At 41.1% G+C, this 21,690-nt stretch overlaps 1 protein-coding gene across 4 annotated transcripts in view; it reads right to left on the bottom strand.

Moving 5' to 3' along the window:
* Positions 1-21,690, bottom strand: part of SORBS1 (sorbin and SH3 domain containing 1) — a 302,200-nt gene that overhangs the window by 217,322 nt on the left and 63,188 nt on the right. For all 4 annotated transcript variants that reach the window (XM_027859816.1, XM_027859821.1, XM_027859828.1 and 1 more), the window contains exon 2: positions 4,184-4,263. The gene's annotated coding sequence lies outside the window, so the exon portion shown is untranslated. The remainder of the gene's footprint in view (positions 1-4,183; positions 4,264-21,690) is intronic.

Below are 21,690 nucleotides of genomic sequence, written 5' to 3'. Positions count from 1 at the left end.
CCCTGTGGGTCTGCCTTATTATTTTGTGCATTATCATTATCAAGTTGTCTCCTTTTTTATGAATGCACCTATAACCATCTCTGACAAGAGTTTTGAGTTTATTGTGTAACTCCAACAATCCACTGGTCCTTTTTTTTTTTAATCATTTCTTCTCTGTGTCACATTTTTCCATCCTGTAAATTCCTAACAGAGGCCAGGATCTCCGTCTGCCCCTCCAGTTTCATATCCTTTGAAGCCCTCTTTAATTCTTTACTGGAACATTTCATTCTCTTCCCTAATATACTGGAAAATAGAGGCGTTCCTCTCACCTTTTCACCTTCTTCTCTCATGATGAGACCAATCTGTATTTTGTGCATACATCACTATGATTTGTCACTAACAAAAACAACGTACCCTCTGTAGGTTACTACAAAATCTCACTCGCCCTCCATACTTGCTAGAAGGGAGTTCCTCAGTCCTCTGTCATTGTTGTTGCTAACTCTTACAGCAAAATGTCTTTCCCATGTGTTCACCTCACTAGGGACTCTTGAGAAAGACTTTTCTAATTTATTTATTTATTTACTTCCTGCCTTTTCTCATCATAAGGTCTTGGCTAATCAAAGCCCTAGCCCATGACAAATGATCTTACCTAGCTACTCAAAACTCAGTCTTTTCCAATAATCGGGAGCCCTACCGCAGCCAATGACTCCTTTAACACTATGGATAATTGAGCCAGAGCCAAAGTATGTCTAATCTCCAGAAAGCTACCTTTCTAGAGTCTCTTAACTCATTACCTTGTGTCTGGTCACAAAAATCTCATGGCTAATTGGAGGATGCTGAACTACCTATTATACTGGAACTTGTCACCCCAGGAGGACTTCAAATATCTAATGAATAAAGTTAGCCAAAAACAGATTTAAACATTGCTTTTTTTTTTCTTTTTACTGATTTCTTCCCAGGATAAAAGTGGAGATATGCATCACAGAGTATTAAGATTGATGAATAACACAGTAATCATAGAAGTGTTAATCCTCTCATTTTACAGATGAAAAAACCGAGAGAACCTTGATGACTTGCCCAAAGTCACAATGTTAGGGTCATAACTGGAACTAGAGTCAGGTGACTCCCAGTTGGTCAGTGATTTGATGGCATTTAATGTGATAAAAGAGTCTCCATTCATTCATGAAGTCACTTCTTACAACTCTAAGATTTGAAATCCTGAGATAATGACTCAACAAACATTTATGTAAGCATATGTCAAGTACAAAACACCTACAGGGTGGTGGTAAGGGAGATACAAAGTTTAGGTTTTTGTTGTTGTTGTTGTTGTTTTTAGTGGGAGCTGGGAGAAGACCCTAGCAGACTGGATCCTTAAATGGCTTATGAATATTCTCCAACAACTCTTTTAACATGGAGTATCCCTGGGCAGCTGGGTGGTGTAGTGGATAGAGCATTGGGCGTGGAGTCTGGAAGTTCAAATCCAGCCTCAGATACTTACTAGCTATGTGACCCTGGGCAAGTGGCTTAATCCCTATTTGCCTCAGTTCCTCATCTGTAAAATGGGGACCCAACAGAACAGGAAAAACCATTCCAGTATCTTTGCCAAGAAAACCGCGTGGACAAAGTCCATGAGGTCATATAAAGCTGGACACAACTGAATAATAACAACAACTTCCTTGTTAAGTAGTTTAAGATCCACTACTCTAAACCACACCTCAGGTTAATGTGCCCTCTACTTTTTTCCACTGTAAGCAGATGGTCAAAGCAAAAAAAGGAAGACCAAGCATACAAGTATAAGTTTTCAAGTTGAAATTAAATAAAGCTAACCAAGTTAAACTGGTATATATGTATATGTATACCAGTTTATATATATATTATATATATAATGATGTGCATACCCATCAAGTTGTAAGCAAACAGGGAAGAGCTTCCCAAGATGGACAGGCACAGAGAGGCTGCAATCTTCATCGTTGGAAGGACAGCTACATCAGTGAGACCACAGGTCCCCTGTGGCCACACAGTACATATGTTCATTTTTTTTTTTTTTTTGGCTTTTTGGTGAGGCAATCAGGGCTAAGTGACTTGCCCAGGGTCACACAGCTAGTAAGTGTCAAGTGTCTGAGGCCGAATTTGAACCCAGGTCCTCCAGACTCCAAGGCCAGAGCTCTATCCACTGCACCATCTAGATGCCCCCATATGTTCATTATTGTACCCATGTGTTATCTGTTTACATATCGTGTCTCCCTCTGTTATACCCTAAGTAGAATATAAACTCTTTGAGAGCGGGGACTATTTAATTTTAGTCTTTACCTTTAGTACAGAAGTAGCTTAATGAATGCTCGGTGGATTGGATTAGATGGGGGAATTCAGCAGAAATGGTCTGGAAGGCCCCAGATCCACTTCACCTTCTTCACAGTTTGACCCCAAGTCCAGACCTGCTGGAGACAGCATCATTCTGAGCCCACCCCAGTTCCCAAGGACCAAATCTCCTCACACAACAGCAGCCATGATAGGCACAGTTGTGCCCTAGACTAGAACACTGCATTGAAGCCTAGAGGAATAAAAACCTAGAGTCAAGGTCATCAAGTGAGAGACCAGTCAAATCCCAAAGGTTTGGTCCCAAATCCCAACATTGGGAGGATTATAGAATACGGAGAGGAGTTCCGTGGAGAATACCAAAACCAGAGGCACTGATGACCCTCATAGGGTCATAGCCTAGGCATTCTGGGTCAGACTCTCCCAGCTGACCCGCAGCTATGACCACAGGCGGGGAAAGCAAAAACAAGACAGATACTGTGGTCAAATAGTTAAGCTTTTTACTACCGTGGCCAACTGGAGAAAGGTGATATTTCTGTCTCCCTTAGCCCTCGAACACCTTCCCCTAAATTAAAAGTGCAAAGTTCTCAAAAGAGGCCTACAATTCATCAAGCAGCTCTAAATTCCTTTACACATTCTAATTCTGGCCTTGGAGCACATCACGATTAGAGGAGTTTTTTACCTCTGTAAATTGTCATAGAAACAGGAATGAACCTCTGCTGTGAAGAACAATTTAAGTAGCTCTCTGGGGAGGAGGAGCATTTGTTAATTGTGAACTTACCTAATCTCAAATAAAGGGGAAGGTAATTGTGAAGCGTAGTTTAATTAATCTTTCAAGAGAAAACGTCTTCCTTTGAAATAATAGCCAGCGTGGGTTGGAGAAAAGGGAAAATGAGGGGAAACAGTAAAGAGCATTACGTGGTGCCTTGAGGTCTGAAAAGTGCATCACATTTGATTCTCACAATGATTAATAATAATAATAATATTTATGTAGTACTTAGTATGTACCAGGCACAATTATTAGCTGATTTGATTTTCACAACAACCATAGGATTGAGGTTGGTGTTATATTTATGCCCATTTTATAGATGAGAAAAGTGAAGATGAGAAAGGTTAAATGACTTGCCCAGTCACAGAACTAGTGAGTGTCTGAGGCAGAATTTGAACTCAGGTCTTCCTGACTCTAAGTCCAACCCGGAACTTAAGAATCGGAAGACCTGGGTACTAATCCAGTTGTCCTACTAGCTGTGTGACCTTAGGCACCTCAGCTCCTCTGGTGGTGATGGTCATAACCAGCAGCGTGGTAGAGCAGATAACTGAGGCAGCCTTGAACAGATAAAGACCTGGGTTCAAGCCACACCTCTGACCCATACTGGTTGTGTGGCCCCAGGCAAACTCTTTCCTTTGCAGAGAAGGTGCTGATCTCCATTGGTCAAGAGAATTCCCTTACCCGGGAGCTCCCTGTACCAAGGACATCACAGGTCCAGTTTCAGTCTCTTGATAATTTAAGCCCAGCCCTCCTCCCAGCCTTGGAGATAAGTATTAACATTTTATGTTCTTATGGCACTTCATGCTTTTCAAAACACTTTCACATACTCTTTTCAGGTTCAAAATAATACTGCGAAGTAAAAAGGATAGGTACTAGTTTCAGTTTACAGATGGGGAAGCTGTGACTCTGAGAATTTAAGTAATTAGTCAGTGCTCACACACCAAGCAGTGGTAAAGCAAAGATCCTGGTCCACTGATGCTCCATGCAATACTCTTTCTGTTGTACTAAGTGACTCAAATGGGACATCAAACTATGCAAAGAGATAGTCCGGAGAAAAATAATCCAAGAAAAAGGGGGCACTTTCCACCAGAATCATTTAAAAAAAAAAATAAAACCTACCAATGAGTAGAGGTGATGGTAAGAGACATTGGGACTGAAGGCCTGAGCAGAGCGGGTACAAACTTCTCTGGACTCAACTCCTAAAATCAAAAAACAAAAACACAGAATAAGTCATCACCACACTTGGTATTTTTCCCAGGCGTATTTCAGATGCTGCATTCTGCTTAAGTTTTTAAAAAAGGATTACTGCTGGAGTTTGACAGCAAAAAAAAAGATGGCAATTGTAGCAAAACTCTTTTCACAAAATTACATTTTGACTAAGAATTTGCATTTTCATACAGAGTCATTGGTACAAGTGGAAATAAGCAACTTTCTATGCACTCAGGGGAAGGTTCCCCATTCACACAAACTTGAGTACTAATTAACACATGAACAAGAAGTTTCTTGCTATACCCTTTAGAATGTAAGCTCCTTAAGGACAGGCTCTTTCACTTTTTTTTTGCTGTAATCCCAGCACTTAACACAGTGCCTACCATATAGTCAGCACTTAATAAATGTTATTGATTAAAGGATCTTTGGAGAAGGTATATCTGAAAATAGAATCTGCCTTTATTCAGCACCACCTGTAATTTGAAAATTGCATGTATCCCCCAAGTCATTTGATAGAAAGGAACCAACATAGACACATTCACCTTGATCCCAATTTGGATGCTTTAGGGCAAAAGATCATGGTGACTATATCTCTTCCCTATGAATCTCCCACTAGGCCCCTGTCTCTTTGCCTTCCTTGCCTTTTCCTTAGAGCTGGTACTGCCTTTTGCTATGCCTTCAGGAGAAGAGAAAACCATTGATTTAGCAAGAACAGAGGAACAGAGACAGCAAACTATTATTGTGTAAAGAGGACAGAATCAAAGGATCCTACCTCCAATACTTCCAACCAATGTGACCTTGGGCAAATCACTTAACTTCCCTGGGCCTCAGTTTCCATGTCTGTAAAATGAGGCTTATATACTCTTCCAACATATTGGCATGGACCCATATTACTATGGGAAAGAGAGGGCATTTGAAAAGACAGCTTGGTGGCATCCATGTTAATTTCTTTATCAGTTATCTGCATCACTGATACTCACAGTTGGTCCTGTGCATAGGCTAGAAAGGACCTTTAAAGATCATCCGATCCAATACTTTCATTTTAGAGGTGAGAAAAGCCTGGCTCCAAATGGTCAAGAACTTACCCAAGATCCAACAGCTAGTTTGTCCAGAAACCAGAGAGAAATAGGAAGTAGGGCCCAATATTCTTTCCACCTAATACTAGTCTGGATACTGTGGAAAACTGGCATGACCATATTAAACTTCATAAGGTCTTTTATTAAAAGGAAATATAATACTCTTGAGGTGTCCAACCCTGCATATTCTATAATACTTTCTTTGAGTGGAAAACAAGATCCCCATTGGAAAAGCTAACTAAATTGTTCTGAGTTTCCCTAAAGGTTTTTTTCTTAACAAGAAGCTTTCCATGAATCCCTCAGTTTAAGTATAGTAATGTTTCAAAAATCTTACAAACCTGAAATTGGATTAAATACTTTGGTCAGATTTTCACACTAATTTTTCCATATTCTTTGTTGCCATCTGGTCCATTGAATTCTGGAGTTAAATCAATTACCAGGTCCCCAAACTCCCACCCCAAAAGGAAAAATGTTTGCAGATGGTATAGAAATTACAGCAAATGAGATTACTGATCATTTTGAGCTGGAAGGGAACTTAGAGGTCATCTACTCCAATGCTTTTCATTTTATAGAGGAGAAAACGAAACGTGAAGAAAATTGTCCAGGTTCACATAGGTAAGAGATGTTTTTATTGTTTAGTCGATTAGCCCTGTCTGACTCTTTGTGACCCCATTTGGGGTTTCTTGGCAAAGAGACTAGAGTGGTTTTCCATTTCCTCCTCCAGGTCATTTGACAGATGAAGAAACTGAGGCAACCATGGTTAAGTGACTTGCCCAGGGTCACAAAGCTAATAAGTGTCTAAGGCTGGATTTGAACTCAAGTCCTCTTGACTCCAGGGTCAGAGCTCTATCCACTGTGCCACCTAGCTACCCAAGAGGTATTAGAGCTAGGTTTTGAACCCATGTCCACTGAATCCAGAGCTAGAACCATTCCTACTATACTAATGATGAAGTCACCACCCCAGGTCATAAGATCATAAATTTAGGACTGAGAAGGACTTAGAAATCATCTAGTATCTGCCCCCCCCCCCCAATTTTATGGCTGAGGAAAGAAGTCAATGTTACTTCCCAAGGTCATACAAGTAGAAATTAGTAATAACATTCTTTCCATTGCATCCCATTGAGATGAACTCTAAGGAACTTCTGGTCTTACAAACCAAGGTAGTTATGCTTCAGGCAAAAGTACAGATCTTCCTTTCAGTGATCTCAGCCCTCCTACCACTTATAGCCCTTCCCTCACTCCTGAAGACTTACCCAGACCCATGATTTCTCCAAGAGCACTTTGACAGTAGACTAGACAAATGGCAGTGACTGCTCAATCAGGAAAGGTTCCTTTTTTCTTTTTAGGCAATTGGGGTTAAGTGACTTACCCAGGGTCACACAGCTAGTAAGTGTCAAGTGTTAATGGTTCCATTTTTCAAGACTTACATCCAAAGGATCCTGCAGAGCCTATCCTGGTCAATCTCTCACTAAAATTCTGCATGAGGCCTTTACTGACCTCAGCCAAAGAGTCACACAGTTGGAAACTGGTTACCCAGTGAAAAGATTACTAAAAGAAAGCCAAATTCTGAGTAATTGAAAAAAATAATTGTCCCAGAGAATAGATAATGAAATATACCTCCCTCTCTTGGCAGAGAATTGGGAGAAGGGCACAGTGATTAGGGCAGAATGTCTTATACCTTGTCATTGTTTTTCCTTAGTTGTTTTGTTATTATTGTTGTTATAAGGAAAGGTTGTGGAAAAAGGGGAGAGAGACAGAGTATATATCCATAAAGTAGGAAGGAAGGAAGGAAGGAAGGAAGGAAGAAAGGAAGGAAGGGAGGGAGGGAGGGAGGAGGAGGGGAAGGAAGGAAAGGAAGGAGGGCAGGAGGGAAGGAGGGATGGAGGGAAGAAGAGAGCTGATGCCTTGATAGTGGGGTGGCATGAACCTGGTCATCCATGCTATGACCCACATATTCAAGAACCTGCCACAGAGTGGCACAGTACAAAGTGGCACTGTAGGCACTACGGTCAGGATGTAATCAATGGTGATCTTGAACTCTGTCGTTGACTGTCAAGAACTCAATGGGATGAAACAAGGCAGTGTTCTGAAATGTGATGGGGGCTAAGCTCTGATTACAAAAGATGAGCTCATCCTGATGGCCACACTGGGCTTTGCTTATACTGAGGAATCAGGACATGTTGCTGCTACTTATCCAGCAGAACAGGTCAGGAAAAACGGGACAAGCTCCACCCTGACTGAACTAACAGAGGTTCAGTCAAGGCCGTCAAGGCATACCTTCATCCATCTTGCCAGGGAGTGAAACTCAAGATCAGCCAAGACAGATTCTAGGGCCTCATTCAACTTCATGAACCTCAAGTGCACCCCAAACCTGGGAAATTCCCCATATTCCAAAATTCTCTCCAACTCCCTACCCCTCGTAGAAACAACTGAAGCAACTTCCTTCCCACTCATGAGACTTTGATACTGGTCGCACTACAGCCCCTTCCAACTCATTAAGAACAGAACTGAGGGGCAGCATGAGATAACAAAAGGAGCCTTGGATTCGACTCCAAGGAAACGGGTTCTACATAGTATCATACACAGATCTAGAGTTAAAAAGGAACCCAGGGTCCATCTAATTCAACCCCCTCCCCCATTTTACAGGTGAAGAAATTAAGATCTAAGTTCAAATCCTGATGCTGCCATTTGATTCCCCATATGTCCTCAGGCAAGTTGCCCTACCTCTCTGGACCTCACTTTGCCCATGTGAAAATGTAGGGTTGGACTAGTTGGTGTCCAAGGTTCCCACTAATTCTAAATTCTGTGACATGATGGGATGATGATCATTACCTGCAGTCAACAAAGGACCACATTTCTTCTGCTGCCCTGCTGAATAGTTTGTCTTCTAGCAGCATCCCAATGTAACTCAGATAATTGTGCCAGATTAGCACCAGCTGACACCCAGCAGTGCCCCTCTTCTGATCCTTGGAAGGAGAAGCACAGAGCCAGACAAAGCCCTGCAGTTGCCTATAAGACACTACAGTCTCTAGGATGTCTTCCAAAAAGAGAGGGGGAACCAAGACTATTACCTGAGCTGGCCATCTGACTGCCCAGACTGTCCATATGGTACTCAGAGTTTTCTTAGCCAGATCTACTATCTCTTAGACATTGGCTTGAAAGTGTCAGGAGAGTTACTCTGTGAAAACACAACTTAATTTTTAAGGGTTTAATCTGCCTCTTGGAATCACTAATTGGGGCTCCCATTTTCTTTTGCTAATAAAAAAAAAAAAACATAGGACAACACCATTGCACCAAATTCCAGAGTCCTTCATTAGTCTGCAGTAAATGATAACCATCCTTTGGATCTCATCCTAGAACAATTTAAACTGTTTCAGAGTATACAAGGTTCATAAAATTTGATTTGTAAAGAATTTCTAATCCAATGAAGATCAGGGGAGGGGGGAGTCTTTCCATTATATCACACTGTTGTTGTTGAGTTGTTTTTCAGTCATGTCTGACTCTGCATGACCCCGGTTGGGGTTTTCTTGGCAAAGATACTAGAGTGGTTTGCCATTTCCTTCTTCAGCTTATTTTACAAATGAGGAATTGAGGCAAACAGGGTTAAGTGATTTGCCCAGGGCCACATGTCTAATAAGTGTCTGAGGCTGGTTTTGAACTCAGGAAGAGGAGTCTTCCTGACTCCACTGCACCATCTAGCTGCCTCATGCCAAAAATCTAAGAGTTAGAACATTAAGAAAGAAATATGCTTTTCAGGTTATTTTTTTTTTGCTTAAAACTTTAACATTTTTAAAAAATTTTAAGTTCCAAATTTTCTATTTCCTTCTCCTCCTTAAGATGGCAAGCAATTTGATATAGGTTATATATGTGCAGTCATGCAAAACACATTTCCATATTAGTCATGCTACAAAAGAAAAACAAGACCAAAAAGAAAGGAAAGAAAGAATTTTTTTAATAAAAGTATGGTTCGAGACTCCATCAGTTCTTTCTCTGGAAGTGGATAGCATTTTGTTTGTTTGTTTGTTTTTGTTAGGCAATGGCATTAAGTGACTTGCCCAGGGTCACACAGCTAGTGTTATATGTCTGAGACTGGATTTGAACTCAGGTCCTCCTGACTCCAGGAAGGGTGCTCTATCCACTGGACCACTTAGCTGCATTTTTTATCCTAAGTCCTTCAGAATTGTCCTGAATCATTGCATTGCTGAGAATAGCTAAAGCATTCACAGCTGATCGTTGTATAATATTGCCGTTACTTTGTACAATGTTCTGCTGGTTCTGCTAACTTCACTCAGCATCAGTTCATATAAGTCTTTTCAGGTTTTTCTGAAAGCATCCAGCTAATCATTTTTATAGCACAATAGTATTCCATCACAATTACATATCACAATTTGTTCAGTTATTCCCCAACGGATGGGTATCACCTCAATTTCTAATTCTTTGCTACCACAAAAAGAGCTGCTACAAATATTTTTGTATATACATCCTTTTCCTTTTTCTTTGGTTTCTTTGGGATACAGACCTAGTGTTGGTATTGCTGAGTCAAAGAGGATGCACAATTTTATAGCCCTTTCAGAATAGTTCCAAATTGTTCTGCAGAATAGTTAGATCCGTTCACAACTCCACCAACAAAGCATTAGTGTCCCAATTTTTCCACATTCCCACCAACATTTGTCATTTTCCTTTTCTGTCATATTAGTCAATCTGATAGGTGTGAAGTGGTACCTCAGAGTTGTTTTAATTTGCATTTCTCTAATCAATAGTGATTTAGAGCATTTTTTCATATGACTATAAATAGTTTTGATTTCTTCTTCTGAAAATTGTGTTTATATATCCTTTGACCATTTATCAGAATAACTTATATTCTTATATATTATAAGAAATGAGGCCTTTGTCGGAGAAACTTACCATAAAACTGTTTTCCCAGTTTTCTGCTTTCCTTCTAATCTTGGCGCATTGGTTTTGTTTATGCAAACACTTTAATTTAATGAATCAAAATTATCCACTCCACATACCATTAAGTTCTCTGTCTCTTGTTTAGTCATAAATTCTTCCCTCAATCATTGATCTGACAGGTAAAATTTGCCATGCTCCCCTAATTTGCTTATAATATTATCCTTTATGTCTAAACCACATACTTATTTTGACTTTATCTTGGTATACGGTATGAATGCTGGTCTATATCTACTTTCTGCCAAACTGCTTTCCAGTTTTACCAGGAATTTTTGTCAAATAGTGAGTTTTTGTCCCAAAAGCTTGCATCTCTGGGTTTATCAAACAATAGATTGCTTTGGTCATTTACTACTGTGTATTGTGTACCCAATCTATTCCAATAATCTACCACTCTATTTCTTAGCCAGTACCAAATTGTTTTAATAATTACTGCTTTGTAATACAGTTTGAGATCTAGTACTGCTAGGCCGCCTTTCTTCACCAGGTTATAGTATTTATCCAAAAAAAGGAGATAAGAGATGAGAAATAAATATTGCAAACAATGGCAGCCTTGTTACACGGACAAACGGCCTTGGAGTCAGAGGACCTGATTCTTGCCTCTTCTATTTGCTGCCTGTCTGATCTCAGGCAAGTCATTCAACCTCACTGGGTCTCACTTTGTTGAGGGAATTGGACTAGATGATCTCTAAGGTCCTTTCCTACTCTAAATCAATTTCTAAGGTTAGAAATTGACTTGGCCCTTTAATAATGAAGAAGCCTTTAAGTTCTATTTGTGCTTAATAAAAAAATTCAAGGTTAAACCATAAGACATATAACATGTACTAAGACCTCACTAAAACACTGTCCTTGGAATTTATGCCTTGGGATTATTTTATAAAGAAAATGATTTGGCATTTCTTTAAAAAATAATTTTTTTTAAAAATGAGCATAAAAGATGAGTAGAAAACAACCTTTTACATGCAATATTGGGGTATTGACAGAGCATTTGAACTTTGTAATACTCTATCCGTGTCTACACTTTGTCAATGATGACTTGTGGAGCTGAATGATTATTTGTTTACAGTCCCATAAGTGGTTGGTCCTTGGCACTGAGACAAGATGGCAGTACTTCAGCTGGGAACATCGGCCTCTACAAGATATTGGGTTGAGTTGGGGTGGGCCAGGGTCTTGGCAGAGACCCAGCTGCTTGAAAGTTGCTCTTCATCTGCTCAAGCTGAATCATTGAAGAGACTGCTAAAAGCATCTCTTCTTTTACAGATGAGGAAACTGAGACTCAGAGAGGATAAGTGACTTTAATACATTTAAAGCATTCTGGTAAACTCTACAGACTAGCTTAATCATCCTTCTCATTCAAAAGCATCATAAGCTTGGCTTCTATGCACCAAGATAGGTTATAAACAGCCCTGTAGTACAAGATCTGCCTGGAGGACCAGAATGAGTCAAGCTGGGCTAGTTGAGAATGAATACACCAGCATGCAGATCATAGATATGCGGAAGAAGCAAATCCAGATCAAAAGAGGAAGACAGGATCACTGTGAAACCTGAGCATGAAGAAGCTAAACTAAAATCAGTCCTCACTACCAGGACAAAGGTTCAGAGACCAAGTGCATGGGATGAGGTTGGTGCCCAAGGATCCCAGCCAGGCAGGGCGCACAAGGAAAGAAGAGTCTTGGGATGCAGGCATTGAAATGGAATTTGGGTTTCAGGCTAGTGCTAATGAAAGGCACAAGGAATGAAAGTCAAAGTCAAAGACCTGGAACATTGTCTCAGGTGTGGAAAAAAAATGGCATACTCAGGCTGCTTTCTGATCCAGAAACAAGGCTGTCTTCCCTCTGCCTTGGTTTTAAGCATCATTTCTGCTGTGAATATCTAAAACCAAGTAAACCTGTACTGTTCCCGAGAGAGAAGAAAGGCTCTGTAGGTGCTAGATCTCTCTCTCTCTCTCTCTCTCTCTCTCTCCCTCCATATACATACATATATATAATATATGTATTATACTATATATTATATTATATATATAATATATATTATATATATACACACACATTATATATATATAGATATATATATCTATAGATATATAGATATATATATAGATATATATATTCAAACAAGAAGAAATGGAATTCCTGGCAAGGGTTAAAATGCACATAGATAAGATAATGGCTATCACTAATATGGCAGCCCCAACAGAGACCCAAAGGAAGTCAATGATTTTTAGGAGTTTGTAACTTGTCACTGTTATGCAGGCTCCTCTCTCATTATAGCTCCTATGATACACTAGCTACATTACCTTGACAAGTCATTTGACCTCTCTGAGCCTCAGTTTCCTCATCTGTAAAAGAAGAGATGCTTTCAGCAGTCTCTACACTGATTCAGCTTGAGCAGATGAAGAGCAACTGGGTCTCTGCCAGGACCCTGGCCCACCCCAACTCAACCCAATATCTTGAAGGGGCCGATGTTCCCAGCCAAAGTACTGGGACCATCCTGTCTCAGCGCCAAGGTCCAACCACTTATGGCACCTATGTATCTTCTATTCGCGGCAGTTAATCCTAGCAAAACAAAACTAGAATATTCAGGACCAGAAATGCTTAACCATCAAAGCAGCCTTCAAGGAATAGCTCAAAAGCAGCCGACACCCTATGTACCACAAACTGGAACACTTCAGACCAATATTATGCCTGAAACCTGGCCAAGCTCGGCTGGTTACTTTTTTCCCTTCTTCCATTTCCATCTTGTGGTTACTTATCTGCTTGGAGAGCCAATGAGGCATGAAATAGATACATTATTTCAAGAAGATGAGCAAACATACTATTGACAAACCAGAACCGGCCCTCGGCTAACCTTGGATGATTTCCTACCAGAAAAGTCAGCAACACGTCATTTTCTCACATCAAACCTTCCCTTGATGAGGCCAATTACACATAGCAACACTTGACAGATCTACAGGGATCAGAGCTTGAAATGTCTGACTTTGCAGTCTAGCAGAGATATAGTCTGCCAGGGTCCATCAGCCCAGATGGCCGTTATGGCTACAGCTCTCCACTGTCAGAACAGCTCATTGGTGGGGTACTAGGGATTTTAAGAAATACTAACTCATCCCTTCTGGCCCCTCCTAATTCATCAGGATATTGACTATACATGTGGTTCTCTTGAAACCAGACCCCCTGAAAGATACCATAAGGGCTGTGGAGTCGCTACAAAAAGCTCTCAGCCATTATCCCCCTGAGTTTATTATTAACCTCCCTCCAAACCCCACCCCCAGGATACACTATATTACTGTCCTCACTGTGATAGACAACCTGCAAGTGGAAGATTGTTGCAGACCTCTTTTTAAGGCAGCTTGCACTCATGTGAAGGGCCTTGGTTACAGAGCTGATACAAAGCATTTGTTCACCTCAAAGTCTGAAATTGTTCTCCCTCCAAATCTGAAAATTCTTCCTTCTGTGTGACACTGTCCATAAGTGGCTTTTTGTCTACCTTGCCTACCCCTAATCCTGTCTCTGCCTGCACTTCATCAGCTTTAAAAACTAAAGACTTCTGCTACAAAAGCCCTCTGGAGATGCTTCGTGGTGACCCTGACTTTTTTTATCATCATCATCATCATCATTATTATCTTTACAAATATCAACCATGATTTTGGGGGCCAAAAACCAGAGAAAGCCAGACATCCGCAACCTTACATCTGTGCGCCATTTTTGTACTGAGGTTCAACCATTTGAAACAAGTCATTTTCCCATTCAGCACAAATATAAAGGATGCAAATGGCATACTGGTTGATACCACCCCGTCGGACCACATGTATAATGGAAAGCATTCTGTATCCAGCCCTACGAGTTACAGCTATTCTGCCCCTCGACTCTAAAATTCATCTCTGTACCAACCTATCTCCATCTTGGACTCAAACAGAGACTCTGCAATTGGAAAATGAAAACCTTTTCCAGAAAACTATGCTCTTAGCCCTGATACACATTTAAGAGTGCATTCTCTTTCTTTGAGTCATAGAATGTTTGAACTCAAAGGGAATTAAGAGGTCATCCAGTTCAACCTCCTTCACTTTTCAGAGGAGGAAATTGAGGCCCAGAGAGACCAAATGATTTCCTGAAGCTGATTTCTTTTCCATCAGTGGAAAACTTCATTTTGAAGTCATGGCATTGTACCTTCCCACTAAGTCTGAGAACTCCCTTTAGCTTTTTTAAAAGGTATTCATAATCACAAGGCAGGGCAGGGTAGAGCAACAGGTCAAGATACACACACCTGTGATGCACCCTAGCTCTGGTTCTACCACCCTTTCCCCTTCAGGGGTGGGGAACCTGTGGCCTCAAGGCCACATGTGGCTCTTTGGTCTTCAAGTGTGGCCCTTTGACTGAATCCAAACTTTTTATTCTGTGAAGTTTAGATTCAGTCAAAGGGCTGAACTTGAGGACCTAGAGGGCCACACATGGTCTCGAAACCACAGCTTCCCCACCCCTGCCTAAGTAATTTCCCCCAAATCTCCCTATCTTCCTGGGCTTGCTTCCCCATCATGGTCTGGTCTTTCTCCTAGAGAAGACCAAGCTTACTGGCTAAGCACCAGGGGGCGAGGAATTCCACAGGCAAAGGTGCCTGATGGACCTAAGTGTCCATTTTCTCAGGAAACCTTTCCTGATTCACTTTAATGCAATTATCGCGTTCTCTCCGAGACCACTTTCAAGTTATTCTCTGTGTATCTTGTTTGTGCGTAATTGTTTTCATGTTTTTTCCTTCATTACACTATGACCTCCTTGAAAGCAGGAACAGTTTTTGCTTTTCTTTGTATCCCCAGCACAGTGCCTGGCACGTAGTAGGCATTTGATAAATGTATGGTGACTTGACTTGTCTCAGCCCTGGACTCCGCCTTCCACCTCTGGACTCATCATTTGTACCTGGTAAGACCTTTATTTAGACCTTTGTCCTAGATAAGTTTCTAAGAAAAAGCTTTGTCATTCTACTTCCCACCCCAACCCAATATTATATAACTAGCTCACATCCTGACTGGGCAAATTCATCCCCAGGCCCACATCCCCTTCTGAAAATTAGGACCAAAGTGTAAGAGAAGAGGCATTCCCCGCATCCCAGGACGCACCAAAATTCCAACTTGGTTCTTAATTCTTGGACGTGAGCCCGCAGCAATCTGGGGTTATGGGAGCTCTAGGAATTTAGAAACATCTCACCTAGCCTCAATGAGCTCTCCTCTGTCCCATATTAAAAGAATTTCCCACCACCAAGGACAAGCCCAACCATAATCTCCCCACCAAGGGAAGCCAGGTGTTCTGGTTTGCTTGGCACTGTGCACAACAGAGGTCAGAACCCTAGACAGAAAGACAAGTCACGTGGCTTAGGGCTGGAAAAACCCTTAGAGATGATGTAGTTCAGGTCCTTCACTTTATCAAAGAAAGGAACTGAGGCTCAGAAAGGAGAAACGATTTGCCAAAGGTCACAGAGAAAACAAATGCCAGAGCCCAGACCCACACCCAGGTCACCTAATTGCAAATCCTATGCTTTTTTCAGCACCCGTGCTTCTGAGGACCAGACAGACTGGAAGAAGCCCTGACTAGGGAACCCAGGGACTTGGGCTCTCGTATTGACTCTACTACTAACCAGCCACTCAAGTAACTCTGAGCAAATGACTTACTGTTTCTGGGCATCAATGTCTTCTTTCATAAAAGGGGGTGGTATTAATTGCTGGCCTACTTCACAGTGCTGTGACCAGATTATATATAAAAGTAAGTCATGAAAACCTATGCAATCCAATCAATCAACTAGCAGAAAGTCTGAGTTTGGATTTGAACTCAGGTCTTCTTGACTCTAGACCCTGTGCTCCATCCACAGCACCACCTAGCTGCCCTAAAAGGACCTCTTTGTGGTTCAGTTATGGCCAACTCTTTGTGACCCCATTTGGAGTTTTCTTGGCAAAGCCACTAGAGTGATTTGTCATTTCCTTCTCCAGCTCATTTTACAAATAAGGAAACTGAGGCAAATAGGGTTAAGTGACTTGCCCAGGGTCACACAGCTAGGAAGTGTCTGAGATTTAAACTCAGATCTTCTTGACTCCAGGCCTGGTGCTCTATCCATTGCAACAACTGGCTGCCCCCCAAAATAAATATATATGTGTGTGTATATGCACATATATACATTTGCTATTCAGTCATTTTCAGTCATAATTGACTCTTCTATACACTTCTTAGCTGTACAGGCTGGTATGTATCCAGCTTAATAAATTTAATAAAGTTTAATAAATAATAAACAATTTAATAAATGATTGTTGATTGATTTCTATAGAACTTTAAGATTTGAAAAGTATGATTTCATTTGCTCCTCACATTTAGTTCAACCCCTACCCAAAACATGATCTATTTACAATATAAAATCTGTCTCCAAGAATCCATCCTAAATAGTATATCTTTCTTTTAAGCCCTAGTTTATGAATGGATTGGTATTGACAGAATTTGCATGGCAGTTATTTGAAATTCAGAATGCACTTGGAATGATCATTTAGGAAGGGAAAGATCTTGTAAAAACCACTCACCAGCTCCATAATTCTGAAGAGCAGAGCCAATGGACAAGTGACACAGGGCTAGATTGCCAGTCAGTAATCACAGGCTCTTTCTGATGGTGTTGAGGTTCAAAGGTCCTTTAGGGATTATCTGGCCCAAACCGTCATTTTACAGAGAAAAAAGAGAGAGGAATGTGATTTCCCCAAGGTCACACTGGGAACAAGCAGCTTCTGTGCTCAGGTCACAGAAGATGGAGAATCTGCTCCCCTGAAAAGCAGTTTGCCTCCAGAAACAAGATGTTCATCTGAGAAAAGCCATATCAGACTTATTCATCCATCATCTTGAAGAAGATGAAAAGCAAGTAGGTGGGGCAGTGGACAAAGTACTGGACTTGGAGTCACGAAGACCTGCATTCAAATCCTGCCTCAGATATTTACTTGGCTTGAGCAAATTAATCAACCTCCATTAGCCTGCTTTCCTCATCTGTAAAATGGGGATAATAATAGCACTTACTTCACAGAGCTGTTGTGAGGACCAAATGAACTAACATATGTAAAGTGCTTTGAAAACCTTAAAGTGTTATATAAGTGCTAGCTATTATTATTATTATTATTATTATTATCATTATTATTAAAATGATGACAACAATGAGAGGCAAAGTGGAATGGTAGATAGAGCCCTGGGAACAGAGCTGGATCCCACTTCTGACACACACTGCCTGCCCAACCCAGGGCAAGTCAATTAACATCTTGGTGGTCCAGGCACCATTTTTTTTTAAACTTTATTATCTATTTATTTTTAAAATTCTTTTCTTTTTAAATTTTGAGTTCCAAATTGTCCCCCTCTCTCCCACACCTTCCCCCACCCACTGAGAAGGCAAGTAATATGATATCAATTTTACACATGAAATCATGCAAAACATATTTCCATATTACTTTAAAACAAAAAGTTGCATAACAGTTAGCCATCTCCATTGGCAAAAGGAGCTCCCTCACCTGAAACTTTCTACTTCAATGGAATCATAGTTCAGAAAAAAAAAATTGATGATGTCAATGCTTTTATCTCCAGCAAGGCTATACTCCTTTTATCCCTGACTAGAGTCTGATGAAATGTAGTGGGGCTCTTTCAGTTCATTTGGGGGAGGATTTTTAAAATGCTAAGTAGGTGGGAGAGGAAGGGGAGTTCCACAAGATGTGAAATGTCTTGTAGGTCACCAAAACTACAGTTTTAAACATGTAAGAGACATTCACACCCTACATGTCCAGGAACCTATAATTTGAGGGTGATCATAACAATACAGAATTTTAAGTCTTGAAATGTGTTTTCCTCACCACGACTCAGTAAAGTAGTAGGTAACATAAGATTATCTCTGTATGAAAGAGCAGAAAACCGAGGCTCAGAAAGGATGTACGCCTTGTCTATGGCCACACTAGAAATAAGTTGGAATTTGAACTCAGCTTTCATAAATCTAAGTACATAACACTTTCTACTCCACAATGAAATAGTAGATAAAGTAGACCTAACTAACCTGGAGATTTCACTAGAGGAGATCTGGTGATTTCTACCCGGACCACTGCTTCCCACAGCATGATTAGAGCCCCCTACTCCAAGTGGAGCTATCCAATGTCCTTACCTTTCCACCAAGAGGCTGCTCATTGTCCTCAACCAGCAAAGTTTCCAAAGCTATGGATTTATTTCTGCCCTATTGCTATTGCTGCTAAAACATTAGCTGAGGAATCGCTATTAAGAAACGACTCATTCTTTTGCTATTGGGGGCAAACTATATTTAATCATCACTTAGGCAGAGTCCTTAATTGGCATGGGGGATGATGGGAAGTGTAGCATTTCCCAGCTAGGAGGAGGGGCTGAAGGAGCATGGGAAATAGAAGTTGTTAGGGACTGGGAAAGTTTAGGAATTTCGGAGTCCAGCACATTTATTAGTGGTGCACCAGTGGCCAGTCAATTCCAAGTGAAGGTCAATGCTACCCTTAATTGAATATGATCATTAGCAATTAGAGTCTTGTTTGGCTCACTGACTTGCTTAAGGAATAATCTGCCTGGAAAGAATTTTGCAATTTTCCTGACTGTTGCTGCTACTGGAACCTGGTGAATTTATCCCCTTTACATTTCCTCCTCCTCCTCCCCTGTCTCATCACTGTCTGATAAACTGGCATAACTTACATGCAGGCAAGAATTTCCTGTTCTTTTTAAACTTTTTAAACTTTTTCTTTTAATTTTCAACATGTGCTTTTATAATATGTTTTGTCCCCAGATAAAGATAAGATGATCTTTATTGCATTCTGAGCTAGTATTTCCCATAAAGGAGTGGACCATAGAAGCACAAAAAGGAATCCATAGACCAGTATCCCTAGACCTAATGGTGAGCCTGAACTGAAGTTGTATTGAGGCTCACGGTTAAGCTACAAAAACAGTTAGGTGGCACAGTGGTTAGAGTACTGCAGCAGAGTCAAGAAGACTTGAATTCAAATCCAACCTCACATTTATTAGCTGGGTGATCCTGGGCAGATCCTCTGCCTTTGTCAACTGTAAAAGGGCGATAATACCTACCTCAAGGCTCAAATAAGCTAATATTTGTAAGAAGTATTTAGCAGACTGCCTAGCACATATTAAGTGCCATATAAATGCTAGCTATTATTATTAAAGCATTCTTTCTGTATCTGTTTCTGTCTCTCTGTCTCTGTATCTGTCACTCTCTGTTTCTGCCTCTCTGTCTCTTTCTTCTGTTTCTGTGTCTCTCTTTCTCTCACTCTGCCTTTTAGGTCTCTGTCTGTCTGTCTGTCTGTCTCTCCCTCCCTCCCTCCATAAAAGAAGACCTCAGCTATATGTCCTATAACTTCAAGGTAATAATCCTTGGATATTTCCCTTGTGGAGGGGAGGGGGAAGATACTTCAATTTTTTTTTTTTTTTCGTCGAGGCAATGGAGTGAAGTGACTTGCCCAGGGTCACACAGCTAGTAAGTGTCAAGTGTCTGAGTCCAGATTTGAACTCAGGTCTTCCTGAATCCAAGGCCAACACTCTATCCACTGTACCCTCTAGCTGCCCCTATTAAATCCATTCTTGAGAAGTGGGTGAGCTAATGTTAATATGGAAGACTCTTATGGAACAGATAGCATAACCCTCACGAGCTTGGACCCCAGACACATGGGAAGTGCCAATAGCTTCCCTGTGACCTGATGGGAGATGGGGAAAAAGTCATGTGGGGACTAACCAGTGGGGTGATCGCATGCCCAGGGATGGCTGCAGCTCCACAGGGAGCCAGGCCAGAGGTCAAAGAAACAGAAGTACGCTAGTTTAGTCTCTGAAGTTTCATACTATTCAATCTTTGTCGAGATTCGGGGATTTTAGGATAGGGTTCCTGGGTTCTGTAACTCAATCATTCTGAAACTCTCTGTAAGTCCGTTGTTATACTTCTTTACCTCTTTTCCTTAAACGACAATAAAAGCTTTTTGAAAGTCCACTGCCGGCTCTGGGTGAGCTGAGGGAATACAGAGAGTGCCCATTCAAAGAAGATCCAGTCTGGTCTCAGCAGTGCAGGGGAGATGGGGAAGAGAAACTAGTCCACTTTATGGGATTCAGCATGGGCCATGTCTCTTTCCTGCCCAGAGCAGAAATTCCTTTCCTTTTAGTCATAGATTTAGATTTGCAACTAAGATTTTGACAGATGTCGCACCTGGGGTCGAGAGAAACTATATGACTTATGCCAAATCACACAGCTACTGACAGAGCAGAATTTGAACTCAAACTTTCTGACACAAAAGTCATTCCTCCTTCTAGGGTATCACACTGACCCTGAGGGCTCACCACATTAATGACAGACTTTGTAAGGACTTGTTTACTCCCTAGCAGCTCAAATCTGCCCAACTCAAGAGAACCACCAGATTCAGCCTCCCCAGTACCTACGATTATAGAAATTCACCACCACACCCAGCATCAACCCCTTCACTTTACAAATGAGAAAACTGAGACAGAGAGACGAAGTTATTTGCTCAAGGTCACACAGGAATAGGTCGCTGAGTCGGGATGTGAATTCAGGTCCAATGACTCCTAAACCAATGCTCTTTCCATTATACCTCAACACCTTCGAATTGGTTCATGTGGAAGTTCTGGAAGCGCTAACAAGAGGTTTAAAGGAATCAAAGCACCAGGCTCACGTGTTGGTATGTGCTTTCCGGGGAACAGAAAAGCATGGAATGTCAGGGCTGTTAGGAATTATGAAAGGTGCTCAAGTTCCAAACCTGTGACTGGAAAAGGAGGAATCCAAATATGAACCCCACCTTTCAAACTGTAAATCCGTCTCCTCAGTCTGTCTCCAGAGTCCCCAGGGCAGGGATCAAGGGTGGGCAAACAACCATTAAAAATACCAGGACAGACAGGCAGGTCTTCTGGCTCTCAAAGTTCCAAAGAGAGGGAGAAGTGGATGGTCACCCAAATTTGGCCACCCCTGAGTTGAGGAGTTTAGACCGAGGTGATCAAAAAAGTGCTCCACCCACTTAAACAATGCTCACTGTTTCAGCATCAAAAAGTCTAGCATTTCAAACAAGTATTTTAAAAAACAACATGAAGAAAACAGCTCGAATGTGTTTTTTGGCACCAAGCAGTAACCGGTCCCTGGTGTGTTTCCAGGATAGAATTTCAAGAGAGACTGTAATTATTTCTCCTGTCACTGATACTGTTCTATTGGACTCCAATAAATCAAAATCATAATTAAAAGAAAAACAAAGATTAATCCTACTGGCAATACGCTCAGAGCTCCAAACACTATACCGAGCTTTTCCCATCTCCCTGTACAGCCGCCCCATAAAACCATTTTTATCCCCCTTTATCCAGGGACAATTAGAGAAGCAATGACTTGATG

This window comes from Vombatus ursinus, unplaced genomic scaffold (genome assembly GCF_900497805.2).
Source record: "Vombatus ursinus unplaced genomic scaffold, bare-nosed wombat genome assembly UNPS02000749.1, whole genome shotgun sequence".
Classification (NCBI taxonomy): Eukaryota; Metazoa; Chordata; class Mammalia; order Diprotodontia; family Vombatidae; genus Vombatus; species Vombatus ursinus.
This window is presented reverse-complemented; position numbering and strand designations above follow the sequence as displayed.